At 46.0% G+C, this 20,713-nt stretch overlaps 1 long non-coding RNA gene across 1 annotated transcript in view; it reads right to left on the bottom strand.

Annotated features, from left to right (window-relative positions):
- The window catches only part of LOC138663351 (uncharacterized), a 55,289-nt gene extending 35,228 nt beyond the window's left edge, over positions 1–20,061 (bottom strand). Inside the window, exons 1-3 of the long non-coding RNA XR_011318169.1 lie at positions 19,529–20,061; positions 19,239–19,329; positions 14,304–14,398 (exon numbers count right to left, since the gene is read on the bottom strand). This is a non-coding gene — a long non-coding RNA (uncharacterized lncRNA). The remainder of the gene's footprint in view (positions 1–14,303; positions 14,399–19,238; positions 19,330–19,528) is intronic.
- Between the last annotated feature and the right edge of the window lie 652 nt (positions 20,062–20,713).

A 20,713-nucleotide genomic window follows, 5' to 3' on the forward strand; every position in this document is an offset into this window, starting at 1 on the left:
CTGAAAGATCCTCTATATACTACACCACACGGGAGAGCTGACAGATCCTCTATATACTGCACCACACAGGAGAGTCGACAGATCCTCTATATACTACACCACACAGGAGAGCTGACAGATACTCTATATACTACGCCACACAGGAGAACTGACAGATCCTCTGTATACTACACCACACAGGAGAGCTGACAGATCCTCTATATACTACACCACACAGGAGAGCTGAAAGATCCTCTATATACTACACCACACAGGATAGATCCTCTATATACTACACCACACAGGAGAGCTGACAGATCCTCTATATACACCACACAAGAGAGCTGACAGATCCTCTATAAACTACACCACACAAGAGAACAGACAGATCCTCTATATACTACACCACACAGGAGAGCTGACAGATCCTCTATGTACTACACCACACAGGAGAGCTGAGAGATCCTCTATATACTACACCACACAGGAGAGGAGACAGATCCTCTATATACTACACCACACGGGAGAGCTGACAGATCCTCTATATACTACACTACACAGGAGAGCTGACATATCCTCTATATACTACACCTCACAGGAGAGCTGACAGATCCTCTATATACTACACCACACATGAGAGCTGACAGATCCTCTATATACTACACCTCACAGGAGAGCTGACAGATCCTCTATATACTACACCACACGGGAGAGCTGACAGATCCTCTATATACTACACCACACAGGAGAGCTGACAGATCCTCTATATACTACACCACACAGGAGAGCTGACAGATCCTCTATATACACCACACAAGAGAGCTAACAGATCCTCAATATACTACACCACACAGGAGAGCTGACAGATCCTCTATATACTACACCACACAGGAGAGCTGACAGATCCTCTATATACTACACCACACAGGAGAGCTAACAGATCCTCTATATACTACACCACACAGGAGAGCTGACAGATCCTCTATGTACTACACCACACAGGAGAGCTGTCAGATCCTCTATATATACCACACAAGAGAGGTGACAGATCCTCAATATACTACACCTCACAGGAGAGCTGACAGATTCTATATATACTACACCACACGGGAGAGCTGACAGATCCTCTATATACTACACCACACGGGAGAGCTGACAGATCCTGTATATACTACACCACACAGGAGAGCTGACAGTTCCTCTATATACTACACCACACAGGAGAGCTGACAGATCCTCTATATACTACACCTCACAGGAGAGCTGACAGATCCTCTATATACTACACCACACGGGAGAGCTGACAGATCCTCTATATACTACACCACACGAGAGAGCTGACAGATCCTCTATATACTACACCACACGGGAGAGCTGACAGATCCTCTATATACTATACTACACAGGAGAGCTGACAGATCCTCTATATACTACACCTCACAGGAGAGCTGACAGATCCTCTATGTACTACACCACACAGGAGAGCTGTCAGATCCTCTATATATACCACACAAGAGAGCTGACAGATCCTCTACATACTACACCACACGGGAGAGCCGACATATCCTCTATATGCTACACCACACAGGAGAGCTGACAGATCCTCTATATACTACACCACACAGGAGAGCTGACAGATCCTCTATATACTACACCACACAGGAGAGCTGACAGATCCTCTATATACTACACCACACAGGAGAGCTGACAGATCCTCTATATACTACACCACACGGGAGAGCCGACAGATCCTCTATATACTATACCACACGGGAGAGCCGACAGATCCTCTATATACTACACCACACGGGAGAGCAGACAGATCCTCTATATACTACACCACACAGGAGAGCTGACAGATCCTCTATATACTACACCACACGAGAGAGCTGACAGATCTTCTATATACTACACCACACAGGAGAGCTGACAGATCCTCTATATACTACACCACACAGGAGAGCTGACAGATCCTCTATATACTACACCACACAGGAGAGCTGACAGATCCTCTATATACTACACCACACAGGAGAGCTGACAGATCCTCTATATACTACACCACACAGGAGAGCTGACATCCTCTATATACTACACCACACGGGAGAGCCGACAGATCCTCCATATACTACACCACACTGGAGAGCTGACAGATCCTCTATATACTACACCACACAGGAGAGCTGACAGATCCTCCATATACTACACCACACTGGAGAGCTGATAGATCCTCTATATACTACACCACACAGGAGAGCTGACAGATCCTCTATATACTACACCACACAGGAGAGCTGACAGATCCTCTATATACTACACCACACAGGAGAGCTGACAGATCCTCTATATTCTACACCACACGGGAGAGCTGACAGATCCTCTATATACTACACTACACAGGAGAGCTGACAGATCCTCTATATACTAGACCACACAGGAGAGCTGACATCCTCTATATAGTACACCACACAGGAGAACTGACAGATCCTCTGTATACTACACCACACAGGAGAGCTGACAGATCCTCTATATACTACACCACACAGGAGAACTGACAGATCCTCTATATACTACACCACACAGGAGAGCTGACAGATCCTCTATATACTACACCACACGGGAGAGCCGACAGATCCTCTATATACACCACACAAGAGAGCTGACAGATCCTCTATACACTACACAACACGGGAGAGCAGACAGATCCTCTATATACTACACCACACAGGAGAGCTGACAGATCCTCTATACACTACACAACACGGGAGAGCAGACAGATCCTCTATATACTACACCACACAGGAGAGCTGACAGATCCTCTATATACTACACCTCACAGGAGAGCTGACAGATCCTCTATGTACTATACCACACAGGAGAGCTGTCAGATCCTCTATATATACCACACAAGACAGCTGACAGATCCTCTATATACTACATCACACAGGAGAGCAGACAGATCCTCTATATACTACACCACACAGGAGAGCTGACAGATCCTCTATATACTACACCACACGGGAGAGCTGACAGATCCTCTATATACTACACCACACAGGAGAGCAGAGAGATCCTCTATATACTACACCACACAGGAGAGCTGACAGATCCTCTATATACTACACCACACAGGAGAGCTGACAGATCCTCTATATACTACACCACACAGGAGAGATGACAGATCCTCTATATACTACATCACACAGGAGAGCTGACAGATCCTCTATATTCTACACCACACAGGAGAGCTGACAGATCCTCTATATACTACACTACACAGGAGAGCTGACAGATCCTCAATATACTACACCACACAGGAGAGCTGACAGATCCTCTATATACTACACCACACAGGAGAGCTGACAGATCCTCTATATATATATACTACACCACACAGGAGAGCTGACAGATCCTCAATATACTACACCACACAGGAGAGCTGACAGATCCTCTATATACTACACCACACAGGAGAGCTGACAGATCCTCTATATACTACACTACACAGGAGAGCTGACAGATCCTCTATATACTACACCACACAGGAGAGCTGACAGATCCTCTATATACTACACTACACAGGAGAGCTGACAGATCCTCTATATACTACACCACACAGGAGAGCTGAGAGATCCCCTATATACTACACCACACGGGAGAGCTGACAGATCCTCTATAAACTACACCACACAAGAGAGCAGACAGATCCTCTATATACTACACCACACAGGAGAGCTGACAGATCCTCTATACACTACACTACACAGGAGAGCTGACATATCCTCTATATACTACACCTCACAGGAGAGCTGACAGATCCTCTATATACTACACCATACATGAGAGCCGACAGATCCTCTATATACTACACCACACGGGAGAGCTAACAGATCCTCTATATACTACACTACACAGGAGAGCTGAAAGATCCTCTATATACTACACCACACGGGAGAGCTGACAGATCCTCTATATACTGCACCACACAGGAGAGTCGACAGATCCTCTATATACTACACCACACAGGAGAGCTGACAGATCCTCTATATACTACACCACACAGGAGAACTGACAGATCCTCTGTATACTACACCACACAGGAGAGCTGACAGATCCTCTATATACTACACCACACAGGAGAGCTGAAAGATCCTCTATATACTACACCACACAGGATAGATCCTCTATATACTACACCACACAGGAGAGCTGACAGATCCTCTATATACACCACACAAGAGAGCTGACAGATCCTCTATAAACTACACCACACAAGAGAGCAGACAGATCCTCTATATACTACACCACACAGGAGAGCTGACAGATCCTCTATGTACTACACCACACAGGAGAGCTGAGAGATCCTCTATATACTACACCACACAGGAGAGGAGACAGATCCTCTATATACTACACCACACGGGAGAGCTGACAGATCCTCTATATACTACACTACACAGGAGAGCTGACATATCCTCTATATACTACACCTCACAGGAGAGCTGACAGATCCTCTATATACTACACCACACATGAGAGCTGACAGATCCTCTATATACTACACCATACATGAGAGCCGACAGATCCTCTATATACTACACCACACGGGAGAGCTAACAGATCCTCTATATACTACACTACACAGGAGAGCTGAAAGATCCTCTATATACTACACCACACGGGAGAGCTGACAGATCCTCTATATACTGCACCACACAGGAGAGTCGACAGATCCTCTATATACTACACCACACAGGAGAGCTGACAGATCCTCTATATACTACACCACACAGGAGAACTGACAGATCCTCTGTATACTACACCACACAGGAGAGCTGACAGATCCTCTATATACTACACCACACAGGAGAGCTGAAAGATCCTCTATATACTACACCACACAGGATAGATCCTCTATATACTACACCACACAGGAGAGCTGACAGATCCTCTATATACACCACACAAGAGAGCTGACAGATCCTCTATAAACTACACCACACAAGAGAGCAGACAGATCCTCTATATACTACACCACACAGGAGAGCTGACAGATCCTCTATGTACTACACCACACAGGAGAGCTGAGAGATCCTCTATATACTACACCACACAGGAGAGGAGACAGATCCTCTATATACTACACCACACGGGAGAGCTGACAGATCCTCTATATACTACACTACACAGGAGAGCTGACATATCCTCTATATACTACACCTCACAGGAGAGCTGACAGATCCTCTATATACTACACCACACATGAGAGCTGACAGATCCTCTATATACTACACCTCACAGGAGAGCTGACAGATCCTCTATATACTACACCACACGGGAGAGCTGACAGATCCTCTATATACTACACCACACAGGAGAGCTGACAGATCCTCTATATACTACACCACACAGGAGAGCTGACAGATCCTCTATATACACCACACAAGAGAGCTGACAGATCCTCAATATACTACACCACACAGGAGAGCTGACAGATCCTCTATATACTACACCACACAGGAGAGCTGACAGATCCTCTATATACTACACCACACAGGAGAGCTAACAGATCCTCTATATACTACACCACACAGGAGAGCTGACAGATCCTCTATGTACTACACCACACAGGAGAGCTGTCAGATCCTCTATATATACCACACAAGAGAGGTGACAGATCCTCTATATACTACACCTCACAGGAGAGCAGACAGATCCTCTATATACTACACCACACAGGAGAGCTGACAGATTCTATATATACTACACCACACGGGAGAGCTGACAGATCCTCTATATACTACACCACACGGGAGAGCTGACAGATCCTGTATATACTACACCACACAGGAGAGCTGACAGTTCCTCTATATACTACACCACACAGGAGAGCTGACAGATCCTCTATATACTACACCTCACAGGAGAGCTGACAGATCCTCTATATACTACACCACACGGGAGAGCTGACAGATCCTCTATATACTACACCACACGAGAGAGCTGACAGGTCCTCTATATACTACACCACACGGGAGAGCTGACAGATCCTCTATATACTATACTACACAGGAGAGCTGACAGATCCTCTATATACTACACCTCACAGGAGAGCTGACAGATCCTCTATGTACTACACCACACAGGAGAGCTGTCAGATCCTCTATATATACCACACAAGAGAGCTGACAGATCCTCTATATACTACACCACACAGGAGAGCAGACAGATCCTCTATATATTACACCACACAGGAGAGCTGACAGATCCTCTATATACTACACCACACGGGAGAGCTGACAGATCCTCTATATACTACACCACACGGGAGAGCTGACAGATCCTGTATATACTACACCACACAGGAGAGCTGACAGATCCTCTATATACTACACCACACAGGAGAGCTGACAGATCCTCTATATACTACACCTCACAGGAGAGCTGACAGATCCTCTATATATTACACCACACAGGAGAGCTGACAGATCCTCTACATACTACACCACACAGGAGAGCTGACAGATCCTCTATATACTACACCTCACAAGAGAGCTGACAGATCCTCTATATACTACACCACACACGAGAGCTGACAGATCCTCTATATACTACACCACACAGGAGAGCTGACAGATCCTCTATATACTACACCACACAGGAGAGCTGACAGATCCTCTATATACTACACCACACAGGAGAGCTGACAGATCCTCTATATACTACACTACACAGGAGAGCTGACAGATCCTCTATATACTACACCACACAATAGAGCTGACAGATCCTCTATATACTACACCACACGGGAGAGCTGACAGATCCTCTACATACTACACCACACGGGAGAGCCGACAGATCCTCTATATGCTACACCACACAGGAGAGCTGACAGATCCTCTATATACTACACCACACAGGAGAGCTGACAGATCCTCTATATACTACACCACACAGGAGAGCTGACAGATCCTCTATATACTACACCACACAGGAGAGCTGACAGATCCTCTATATACTACACCACACGGGAGAGCCGACAGATCCTCTATATACTATACCACACGGGAGAGCCGACAGATCCTCTATATACTACACCACACGGGAGAGCAGACAGATCCTCTATATACTACACCACACAGGAGAGCTGACAGATCCTCTATATACTACACCACACGAGAGAGCTGACAGATCTTCTATATACTACACCACACAGGAGAGCTGACAGATCCTCTATATACTACACCACACAGGAGAGCTGACAGATCCTCTATATACTACACCACACAGGAGAGCTGACAGATCCTCTATATACTACACCACACAGGAGAGCTGACAGATCCTCTATATACTACACCACACAGGAGAGCTGACATCCTCTATATACTACACCACACGGGAGAGCCGACAGATCCTCCATATACTACACCACACTGGAGAGCTGACAGATCCTCTATATACTACACCACACAGGAGAGCTGACAGATCCTCCATATACTACACCACACTGGAGAGCTGACAGATCCTCTATATACTACACCACACAGGAGAGCTGACAGATCCTCTATATACTACACCACACAGGAGAGCTGACAGATCCTCTATATACTACACCACACAGGAGAGCTGACAGATCCTCTATATTCTACACCACACGGGAGAGCTGACAGATCCTCTATATACTACACTACACAGGAGAGCTGACATCCTCTATATAGTACACCACACAGGAGAACTGACAGATCCTCTGTATACTACACCACACAGGAGAGCTGACAGATCCTCTATATACTACACCACACAGGAGAACTGACAGATCCTCTATATACTACACCACACAGGAGAGCTGACAGATCCTCTATATACTACACCACACGGGAGAGCCGACAGATCCTCTATATACACCACACAAGAGAGCTGACAGATCCTCTATACACTACACAACACGGGAGAGCAGACAGATCCTCTATATACTACACCACACAGGAGAGCTGACAGATCCTCTATACACTACACAACACGGGAGAGCAGACAGATCCTCTATATACTACACCACACAGGAGAGCTGACAGATCCTCTATATACTACACCTCACAGGAGAGCTGACAGATCCTCTATGTACTATACCACACAGGAGAGCTGTCAGATCCTCTATATATACCACACAAGACAGCTGACAGATCCTCTATATACTACATCACACAGGAGAGCAGACAGATCCTCTATATACTACACCACACAGGAGAGCTGACAGATCCTCTATATACTACACCACACGGGAGAGCTGACAGATCCTCTATATACTACACCACACAGGAGAGCAGAGAGATCCTCTATATACTACACCACACAGGAGAGCTGACAGATCCTCTATATACTACACCACACAGGAGAGCCGACAGATCCTCTATATACTACACCTCACAGGAGAGCTGACAGATCCTCTATATACTACACCACATAATAGAGCTGACAGATCCTGTATACACTACACGACACAGGAGAGCTGACAGATCCTCTATATACTACACCACACAGGAGAGCTGACAGATCCTCTATATACTACACCACACAGGAGAGCTGACAGATCCCCTATATACTACACCACATAATAGATCTGACAGATCCTGTATATACTACACCACACAGGAGAGCTGACAGATCCTCTATATACTACACCACACAGGAGACCTGACAGATCCTCTATATACTACACCTCACAGGAGAGCTGACAGATCCTCTATATACGACACCACACAGGAGAGCTGACAGATCCTCTATATACTACACCACACAGGAGAGCTGACAGATCCTCTATATACTACACCACACTGGAGAGCTGACAGATCCTCTATATACTACACCACACGGGAGAGCTGACAGATCCTCTATATACTACACCACACAGGAGAGCTGACAGATCCTTTATATACTACACCACACCACACGGGAGAGCTGACAGATCCTCTATATACTACACCACACGGGAGAGCCGACAGATCCTCTATATACTACACCACACAGGAGAGCTGACAGATCCTCCATATACTACACCACACGGGAGAGCCGACAGATCCTCTATATACTACACCAAACGGGAGAGCTAACAGATCCTCTATATACTACACCACACAGGAGAGCTGAAAGATCCTCTATATACTACACCACACGGGAGAGCTGACAGATCCTCTATATACTGCACCACACAGGAGAGTCGACAGATCCTCTATATACTACACCACACAGGAGAGCTGACAGATCCTCTATATACTACACCACACAGGAGAACTGACAGATCCTCTGTATACTACACCACACAGGAGAGCTGACAGATCCTCTATATACTACACAACACAGGAGAGCTGAAAGATCCTCTATATACTACACCACACAGGATAGATCCTCTATATACTACACCACACAGGAGAGCTGATAGATCCTCTATATACTACACCACACAGGAGAGCTGACAGATCATCTATATACTACACCACACAGGAGAGCTGACAGATCCTCTATATACTACACCACACAGGAGAGCTGATAGATCCTCTATATAATATACCACACAGGAGAGCTGACAGATCCTCTATATACTACACCACACAGGAGAGCTGACAGATCCTCTATATACTACACCGCACAGGATAGATCATCTATATACTACACCACACAGGAGAGCTGACAGATCCTCTATATACTACACCACACAGGAGAGCTGACAGATCCTCTATATACTACACCACACAGGAGAGCTGACAGATCCTCTATATACTACACCACACAGGAGAGCTGACAGATCCTCTATATACTACACCACACAGGAGAGCTGACAGATCCTCTATATACTACACCACACAGGAGAGCTGACAGATCCTCTATATACTACACCACACAGGAGAACTGACAGATCCTCTGTATACTACACCACACAGGAGAGCTGACAGATCCTCTATATACTACACCACACAGGAGAGCTGACAGATCCTCTATATACTACACCACACGGGAGAGCTGACAGATCCTCTATATAATATACCACACGGGAGAGCCGACAGATCCTCTATATACTACACCACACAGGAGAGCTGAAAGATCCTCTATATACTACACCACACGGGAGAGCTGACAGATCCTCTATATACTACACCACACAGGAGAGCTGAGAGATCCTCTATATACTACACCACACGGGAGAGCTGACAGATCCTCTATATACTGCACCAAACAGGAGAGCTGACAGATCCTCTATATACTACACCACACAGGAGAGCTGACAGATCCTTTATATACTACACCACACAGGAGAACTGACAGATCCTCTGTATACTACACCACACAGGAGAGCTGACAGATCCTCTATATACTACACCACACAGGAGAGCTGACAGATCCTCTATATACTACACCACACGGGAGAGCTGACAGATCCTCTATATAATATACCACACGGGAGAGCCGACAGATCCTCTATATACTACACCAAACGGGAGAGCTAACAGATCCTCTATATACTACACCACACAGGAGAGCTGAAAGATCCTCTATATACTACACCACACGGGAGAGCTGACAGATCCTCTATATATTGCACCACACAGGAGAGTCGACAGATCCTCTATATACTACACCACACAGGAGAGCTGACAGATCCTCTATATACTACACCACACAGGAGAGCTGACAGATCCTTTATATACTACACCACACCACACCACACGGGAGAGCTGACAGATCCTCTATATACTACACCACACGGGAGAGCCGACAGATCCTCTATATACTACACCACACAGGAGAGCTGACAGATCCTCCATATACTACACCACACGGGAGAGCCGACAGATCCTCTATATACTACACCAAACGGGAGAGCTAACAGATCCTCTATATACTACACCACACAGGAGAGCTGAAAGATCCTCTATATACTACACCACACGGGAGAGCTGACAGATCCTCTATATACTGCACCACACAGGAGAGTCGACAGATCCTCTATATACTACACCACACAGGAGAGCTGACAGATCCTCTATATACTACACCACACAGGAGAACTGACAGATCCTCTGTATACTACACCACACAGGAGAGCTGACAGATCCTCTATATACTACACAACACAGGAGAGCTGAAAGATCCTCTATATACTACACCACACAGGATAGATCCTCTATATACTACACCACACAGGAGAGCTGATAGATCCTCTATATACTACACCACACAGGAGAGCTGACAGATCATCTATATACTACACCACACAGGAGAGCTGACAGATCCTCTATATACTACACCACACAGGAGAGCTGATAGATCCTCTATATAATATACCACACAGGAGAGCTGACAGATCCTCTATATACTACACCACACAGGAGAGCTGACAGATCCTCTATATACTACACCGCACAGGATAGATCATCTATATACTACACCACACAGGAGAGCTGACAGATCCTCTATATACTACACCACACAGGAGAGCTGACAGATCCTCTATATACTACACCACACAGGAGAGCTGACAGATCCTCTATATACTACACCACACAGGAGAGCTGACAGATCCTCTATATACTACACCACACAGGAGAGCTGACAGATCCTCTATATACTACACCACACAGGAGAGCTGACAGATCCTCTATATACTACACCACACAGGAGAACTGACAGATCCTCTGTATACTACACCACACAGGAGAGCTGACAGATCCTCTATATACTACACCACACAGGAGAGCTGACAGATCCTCTATATACTACACCACACGGGAGAGCTGACAGATCCTCTATATAATATACCACACGGGAGAGCCGACAGATCCTCTATATACTACACCACACAGGAGAGCTGAAAGATCCTCTATATACTACACCACACGGGAGAGCTGACAGATCCTCTATATACTACACCACACAGGAGAGCTGAGAGATCCTCTATATACTACACCACACGGGAGAGCTGACAGATCCTCTATATACTGCACCAAACTGGAGAGCTGACAGATCCTCTATATACTACACCACACAGGAGAGCTGACAGATCCTTTATATACTACACCACACAGGAGAACTGACAGATCCTCTGTATACTACACCACACAGGAGAGCTGACAGATCCTCTATATACTACACCACACAGGAGAGCTGACAGATCCTCTATATACTACACCACACGGGAGAGCTGACAGATCCTCTATATAATATACCACACGGGAGAGCCGACAGATCCTCTATATACTACACCACACAGGAGAGCTGAAAGATCCTCTATATACTACACCACACAGGATAGATCCTCTATATACTACACCACACAGGAGAGCTGACAGATCCTCTATATACTACACCACACAGGAGAGCTGACAGATCCTCTATATACTACACCACACGGGAGAGCTGACAGATCCTCTATATACTACACCACACGGGAGAGCTGACAGATCCTCTATATACTGCACCACACAGGAGAGCTGACAGATCCTCTATATACTACACCACACGGGAGAGCTGACAGATCCTCTATATACTGCACCACACAGGAGAGCTGACAGATCCTCTATATACTACACCACACAGGAGAGCTGACAGATCCTCTATATACTACACCACACAGGAGAGCTGACAGATCCTCTATATACTACACCACACAGGAGAGCTAACAGATCCTCTATATACTACACCACACAGGAGAACTGACAGATCCTCTATATACTACACCACACAGGAGAGCTGACAGATCCTCTATATACTACACCACACAGGAGAGCAGACAGATCCTCTATATACTACACCACACAGGAGAGCTGACAGATCCTCTATATACTACACCACATGGGAGAGCTGACAGATCCTCTATATAATATACCACACGGGAGAGCCGACAGATCCTCTATATACTACACCACACAGGATAGATCCTCTATATACTACACCACACAGGAGAGCTGACAGATCCTCTATATACTACACCACACAGGAGAGCTGACAGATCCTCTATATACTACACCACACGGGAGAGCTGACAGATCCTCTATATACTACACCACACGGGAGAGCTGACAGATCCTCTATATACTGCACCACACAGGAGAGCTGACAGATCCTCTATATACTACACCACACGGGAGAGCTGACAGATCCTCTATATACTGCACCACACAGGAGAGCTGACAGATCCTCTATATACTACACCACACAGGAGAGCTGACAGATCCTCTATATACTACACCACACAGGAGAGCTGACAGATCCTCTATATACTACACCACACAGGAGAGCTGACAGATCCTCTATATACTACACCACACAGGAGAACTGACAGATCCTCTATATACTACACCACACAGGAGAGCTGACAGATCCTCTATATACTACACCACACAGGAGAGCTGACAGATCCTCTATATACTACACCACACAGGAGAGCTGACAGATCCTCTATATACTACACTACACAGGAGAGCTGACAGATCCTCTATATACTACACCACACGGGAGAGCTGACAGATCCTCTATATACTATACCACACGGGAGAGCAGACAGATCCTCTATATACTACACCACACAGGAGAGCTGACAGATCCTCTATATACTACACCACACAGGAGAGCTGACAGATCCTCTATATACTACACCACACAGGAGAGCTGATAGATCCTCTATATACTACACCACACAGGAGAGCTGATAGATCCTCTATATACTACACCACACAGGAGAGCTGACAGATCCTCTATATACTACACCACACAGGAGAACTGACAGATCCTCTATATACTACACCACACAGGAGAGCAGACAGATCCTCTATATACTACACCACACAGGAGAGCTGATAGATCCTCTATATACTACACCACACAGGAGAGCTGATAGATCCTCTATATACTACACCACACAGGAGAGCTGATAGATCCTCTATATACTACACCACACAGGAGAGCAGACAGATCCTCTATATACTACACCACACAGGAGAACTGACAGATCCTCTATATACTACACCACACAGGAGAGCTGACAGATCCTCTATATACTACACTACACAGGAGAGCTGACATCCTCTATATACTACACCACACAGGAGAGCAGACAGATCCTCTATATACTACACCACACAGGAGAGCTGATAGATCCTCTATATACTACACCACACAGGAGAGCAGACAGATCCTCTATATACTACACCACACAGGAGAGCAGACAGATCCTCTATATACTACACCACACAGGAGAGCTGACAGATCCTCTATATACTACACCACACAGGAGAGCAGTAATGTAAGTCCAGTGTGTGTAGTAAAATACTTACCGGTGGCCATATTCCACTGCAATGAAGACAGAAGCAACGACACAGCGGCAGAAGACGGTGACTGCTGCGTATTTTATTGCACACAGGGAAGCTTTCTGTTGGGGGCGACACATTGTTTTTATTAGTACGATTTTGGGATAGAGGTAATGTTTTCATCATTTGTTATAGCTTTTTTTGTGGAATTGTGGCGAACAGAAAAAAGGACATTTGGCATTTGTTTCTTTTTACGGTGTTTTCTGATCAAGTTAATTGTTTTTATAGTTTGATCGATCGGACTTTTCTGAACCTAGCAATACCAAATATTTGTTGTTTTTTATTTTTAAAATATATTTATTTTCAATGGGATAAAAAGGTTGATTTGAACTTTTAGGAATTTTTTTATTTTCTTTTTACCTTTCACTGGTACAGTTAGCCCCCTTAGGCTATGTGCACACGTTGCGGATTCTTTGCGGATCCGCAGCATTTTATGCAGTGCAGAAACGCTGCAGATCCGCAATTGATTTATAGTACAATGTAAATCAATGAGAAAAAAAAAAGGCTGTGCACACTTTGCGGAAAATCCGCTGCAGAAACGCTGCGGTTTAAAAGAAGTAGCATGTCACTTCTTTTTTGTGAAACTTCAGCGTTTTTGTACCCATTCCATTATAGAAAACCGCAGGGGTAAAAACCGAAGCAAATCCGCAAGAAAACTACAGCAAAAACGCACAAAAAACGCTGCGGAACCGCACAAAAAAATGCGACAAATCCGCAGGTGTGTTTTCTGCCAGGAGAGGCAGAATCCGTACCAGAAATTCCTAAGCCTAATCCGTAACATGTGCACATAGCCTTAGAGGACATGAAGATGCAATCTTGCGATCGCATGTGCTATTATATATAGTGATGCCACAGCATCCCTGCATATAGAAGAAATTATGGTCTCTTTTAAAGGGAACCTGTCACCCCATTTTTCAGTATGAGATAAAAATACTGTTAAATAGGGCCTGAGCTGTGCGTTACAATAGTGTATTTTGTGTACCCTGATTCCCCACCTATGGTGCCGAAATACCTTACCAAAGTCGCCGTTTTCGCCTGTCAATCAGGCTGGTCTGGTCAGATGGGCATGGTGACATCGCTGTTTCTTCCCCCAGACCTTGCATATCTTTCCGTTGGTGGCGTAGTGGTTTGCGCATGCCCAACAGGCAAATCCACTGCGCAAGTGAAGAAAAAATGCGCGATCGGCGCTATTTCCCTGGTGATCGGTGGGGGCAGCCATCTTCATGAGGCCGCGCGTGCGCAGATGGAGTCCTCTGCTGCCCGGGGCTTCAGGAAAATGGCCGCGCGGCCTCATTAAGATGTCTGCCCCCACCAATCACCAGGGAAGTAGCGCCGATCGCGCATTTTTTCTTCACCTGCGCAGTGGATTCAGCAGTTGGGCAAGCGCAAACCACTACGCCACCAATGGAAAGATATGCAAGATCTGGGGGAAGAAACAGCAATGTCACCATGCCCATATGACCTGACCAGCCTGATTGACAGGCGAAAACGGCGACTTTGGTAAGGTATTTCGGCACCATAGGTGGGGAATCAGGGTACACAAAATACACTATTGTAACGCACAGCTCAGGCCCTATTTAACAGTATTTTTATCTCATACTGAAAAATGGGGTGACAGGTTCCCTTTAAAGCTCGGCTACAGGAAGAAGACCCCTGGCTGTCATTAAAACCCATCGGCGACCCACGATCACCTCATGGGCACCAATGGGTGAGAGAATGATACGCACGCATGCTGGCATGTGTTATATGCTGCAGTCAGAGATTGACACTGGCATTTAACACGCGCCATACATGTAAGGCAGATGTCGTAAAGGTTAATCACCTGAGGACCCCCTTCACCACTGTGTCACCCAATATCCTATGGGCCCCCTTCCCCACTGTGTCACCCAATATCCTATGGGCCCCCTTCCCCACTGTTTCACCTCTATTTTCCTGTGGCCCCCTCCCCCACTATTTCCCCTCTAATTTCCTATGGGCCCCCTCCCCCACTGTGTCACCCAATATCCTATGGGCCCCCTTCCCCACTGTTTCACCTCTATTTTCCTGTGGCCCCCTCCCCCACTATTTCCCCTCTAATTTCCTATGGGCCTGCTCAGAGAGTGAAAGGGGAGCCACAGTAAGGCTACGTGCGCACGATGCAGATTTTGCTGCAGATCCGCAGCATTTCCGCTGCAGATCCGCAGCGTTTCCGCAGCTGCAGGTCAGCAGGAGTTTCCCATGAGTTTACAGTACCATGTAAACCTATGGGAAACCAAAAACGCTGTGCCCATGCTGCGGAAAAAAACGTGCAGAAACGCAGCGGTTTACATTCCGCAGCATGTCACTTCTTTCTGCGTTTTCTGCAGTGGTTTTACAACTGCCCTTATGGAAAACCGCAGTGGAAAACGCAGAAAAAACGCAGTAAATCCACAATAAATCCGCAGCGGTTTTCCACTGCGGATTTATCAAATCCGCTGCAGAAAAATCCGCTGTGGACCCAGAATACGTGTGCACATACCCTAAAATAGAGGTAGGGGAGGGGGCCCACAAGAAAATTAGAATATCACTGTGGGCCCCCTCCCCTGTGTCACCTATAGGATGCATGGGCCCCCTCCCCTAACTGCCTCTGTGGCCGGAGATCTACTCAGGGTGCCGGCATCATAGAGTTATGTACTTACAGTCACACTGACTGCAGCCATCAGACTCTCTCTGCTCCACTGCCATGCTGTATGCTGCCTGCTTGGGTAGGACTGCTGACCAATCACAGCACAGCTCCTTGCCTGAGCTGTGCTGTGAGCTCACACAAAGAAAACTAACGCTGATTGGCTGAATTGCAACCAATCAGCGTTTACACTGCTGCGCAGGGCTTTGTAAAAGAGGAGCAGAGATCATACCCAGCACAGGAGACAGGTGACAGCGGGGTCAGCTGCTGTGTGCGGGTCTCCTCTCAGCCTCACAGTCAGCTGTTCCTCTGACTGTGGTGGCTGAAGTGAGCGTCAGCACTCTGCATACACAGCTCTCCTGGCAGAGGAATGGCAGCGGCAGCAGGTGATGTGAAGGAGCTGCTCCTGCACTTCCCATCACCTGTGCAGTCTGCCAGCCGGTGCCGGCTATATAATAAAGTGCGCACTGATGGTGCACCCTACGAGCATGCAGGGCAGGCACACATGAAGGAGGCAGGAGCTGGGGGCGGGGCCCACCGGAGGATTCTCCGGTGTCCCGGAGCCCCAGTCCGACCCTGTATACGGTATATTACAGACATGAACCACGCACAGCTTAGAGATACATCATGGCACAGGTGTAATGCTTTTTATGTAGTTTATCACAATCCTCCTTGAAATCAGCTAGTTTTTAATACAAATTGAAAAGTCAGGAGAAAGGGAAACTCTGCTGTATTTGTACAGAAATTCACACTCGGCCTCACTGCACATTTAATGTTGTTGATCATAAAAGTGAAGTTTGGCCAGAAAGACTGGACCTGGTCTTGTAGGGACCATATGATTACATTCAGCAGCACAGGAGGGGGAGAAGGTAGATTCATCCAATAAGATATCAGGGTTCTAGGAAGCCAACAGCATCATTACCCTCCGCTTTCTCTTACAGGCCCATCGTAATATCTTGTCAGCACATTCTACGTACGTTGTTATTTGGCTTTGAAGTCTACAGACCTGGGCAGGTAACGGTCAGCGTGTTCTAATCCCTAGGGGTAGGTGGATCCCGTGTAAGAAGGTGGCGGGGGCCCTCGTGTGCCTTCTCTCTCTTGGACTCTGTTCGCACGTTCACATGTGGCACCTCACTGTGTATTACTGTTCATATATTGTAATGTGATGTAATGTTTATATACCATAATGTGAATGTACTTAATGGGTACTGTTTATAGTATTGGGGCTAGAATAGGATATAGGATAGGCTAGAACTGTAGTGGGGCTAGAATACAGGGGGGCACAGTAGTGATAGATAACATAGAATAGAGCAGGAGGTAGGCAGCACAGGGATTAACTAATGGGGAGGTACAGCAAGGAGCAGGGAAGTATAATTAGGATACTCCGTGATTGGAGACAGACACCCGGGCAGCCTTGCCCAGGGCAGGGTGCATACCATGTATGAGACAGCTATAGGCCGAGGGGGTGGGGTGGGGGATAAAGCTGCGGATGGAAATAAGACGCCCCAGGCTGGAGAATAGTACAGTCGGGCATCAGCTCAATAGGATCATCCTCAGGGCGGTTCTGGGATCTACGACTGGGGCTGGAGTCAGTAAGATGGAACTCCCAGGCACCTTTGCAAGATGGAATCAGACAAGGGGCTGACAGGGAGCTGGTGATGCAGGAAGTACGGAAGGACACGGATTGTCCACAGAGATGGCATGGATTACCAGGAGAGAAGGAGAGGTTATAGAGGAAATGGAGTCTGCCCAGAAGGCAGGGAAAGTGCAAGAGATGATGCTTTGTGTGAAATGTGCTGCAAAAGTGATGGGTGCCCATGTTGTCAGTAAAGTTGAACTGTTTGAAAAGGACTGTGACGCTGCAGTGTTTTATGGAACCTGGAATCCTGGAGCTGGAGTGAAAGAGACCGAGGGAACTCCAGCAAATGAAATGAGTACTCTGCTGCACACATCACACACACAAACAGAAAGGACTCTGTATTTCATCTGCGGGGCGCCAGGGTGTGGAAACACTACAGCTCATTGCCACGACTATCACCCTGGCCGCCTTACACCTGCAGGTTGTAAGAGCTATACAAAAGGGTTTTCACAATTTCACAAAGCCATTTAAATATTTTCGGATGGAGGAGAATGTTATGCCCTATCGGCAAAATGGGGATCACATGATTGTGCCACATCCGAACTACACCATTGATAAAGCAGCCACAGCCAGTGACTGAGAAGAATCTGTGACTTCTTTGTAGTTAGTGGTCACTACTCACCTGGGTAGTCATATGTAGGAATCTCCTCTTTACACCGCTCATCACCCCTCACATATGTCTCTGTAATATTAATATAGGGCAGATCTTCACCCTGAAACAAATATTGTAAAAGTCACAGACAGATGGAGAAAGTCACATCAATAATCAGCTCTAATCCTGCCATCTCCACCGTTCTCATGACACCAGTATGAAACATATAATACTGGTGGATAACACAAGACTGAGCACAAGATCTTCACAGCTGTCTACACATCATGGGGGAGATCTCATGACACCTTCTCTCCATCTACCTGATGATCCTCAGGAACATTGGGATCTTCTTGTTTACAGTCCTGTGGAAGAAGAGGACGGGGACATCTCTCGGGTGTTGTCCTCTTACTGGATAAATCTGGAGGAAACACACACAGGGACTGAATTCATTCCTTACATACAGATAATACAGATAATTATAGGCCGTGTGTATTTAATCCTATTACCTGGTGATGTGAATGGTTGGGGAATGTCCATCATGACGTTCTTGTACACATCTTTGTGTCCTTCTAAATACTCCCACTCCTCCATGGAGAAATAGACGGCGACATCCTGACACCTTATAGGAACCTGACACATACAATGATACCGTCATCCCCCAGGGGTTCTCTGTCTTGGTGTTGCTTCTCTGATATTCCAAATGGATGATGTTTAAAATTCTCTTGATGATGTAAATATACTATATGTAGTTAATCTTTATATATTCATAATCATTATATGTATTTAATCCTTATATGTACTTATTAAGCTTTGTATGTTAAGTACATAAATGAAAGTGTACGCATTCATACTATTCAATTATACTATTCCTTGAATTTTGTAATTTTTGCAATAAAATTGCGTTGTATTGCAAGTATTAGCCTTCTTTAAAGCCGTATCTGAACATACCATTAAAAATACAAGTGGATTTTAATGGGCCCATCCAGTATGTGGGTTACAAGGCGTAATGGGGTGCATATGACTATGCAGTAGGGCTGGCCTTCCTGCCAATGTGTAAAGCAAAGGAGTACGGATGTACAAAATGAATATTGTGAAGTGGATTTTCATGGGCCCATCAAGTATGTGGGTTCCAAGGCGTAATGGGATGCATATGACTGACTATATAGAAGGGCTGGCCTTCCTGCCAATGTGTAAAACAAAGGAGTATGGATGTACAAAATGAATATTGTGAAGTGGACTTTCATGGGCCCATCCAGTATGTGGGTTCCAAGGCGTAATGGGGTGCATATGACTGACTATATAGAAGGGCTGGCCTTCCTGCCAATGTGTAAAACAAAGGAGTATGGATGTACAAAATGAATATTGTGAAGTGGACTTTCATGGGCCCATCCAGTATGTGGGTTCCAAGGCATAATGGGGTGCATATGACTATGCAGCAGGGCTGGCCTTCCTGCCAATGTGTAAAACAAAGGAGTACGGGAGTACACAATGAATATTGTGAAGTG

This window comes from Ranitomeya imitator, chromosome 2 (assembly GCF_032444005.1).
Source record: "Ranitomeya imitator isolate aRanImi1 chromosome 2, aRanImi1.pri, whole genome shotgun sequence".
Taxonomy (NCBI): domain Eukaryota; kingdom Metazoa; phylum Chordata; class Amphibia; order Anura; family Dendrobatidae; genus Ranitomeya; species Ranitomeya imitator.